Here is a 341-nt window from a genome sequence, read left to right as displayed (position 1 = left end):
TATGTGCTGGACTACTTCTTGGCTGGGGTGGAGTCTTGAATCCGGGAAGTAACTGTCCTTGGCCAAAAAATAGTCCGCCACATAGCCCCCTGTAAAGGAACGACTTGGCATTTTTATACTTCGGTGTTTGTGCAAATTAAATAAAACTATATAAAGATAAGAGAGTTGTATCAATCCTCTCTAACCAGGGGTTATTCCCGGAGAATGTGAGGATGAGAGGGGGGATTTTGTTACCTCTGTCAAAAGGTCAAAACTCCACACACCAGCATGTCTGACACTCACAAATCATCAAATTTTATTTGTTTATTTAGTTGAAAAAGTGTAAAAAGAACAAGTTGTGG

The 341-nt window shown here is 40.2% G+C and overlaps 1 protein-coding gene across 1 annotated transcript in view; it reads left to right on the top strand.

The window, feature by feature from the left end:
- The window catches only part of trpc5a (transient receptor potential cation channel, subfamily C, member 5a), a 64,814-nt gene that overhangs the window by 61,613 nt on the left and 2,860 nt on the right, over positions 1–341 (top strand). The window lies entirely within an intron of this gene.

Source organism: Morone saxatilis, unplaced genomic scaffold, assembly GCF_004916995.1.
Source record: "Morone saxatilis isolate NCDOM2014 unplaced genomic scaffold, NCSU_SB_2.0 Contig4, whole genome shotgun sequence".
NCBI classification, from domain to species: Eukaryota; Metazoa; Chordata; class Actinopteri; family Moronidae; genus Morone; species Morone saxatilis.
Note: the sequence above shows the minus strand (reverse complement) of the source record. Positions and strands in the feature narration are given on the sequence as shown.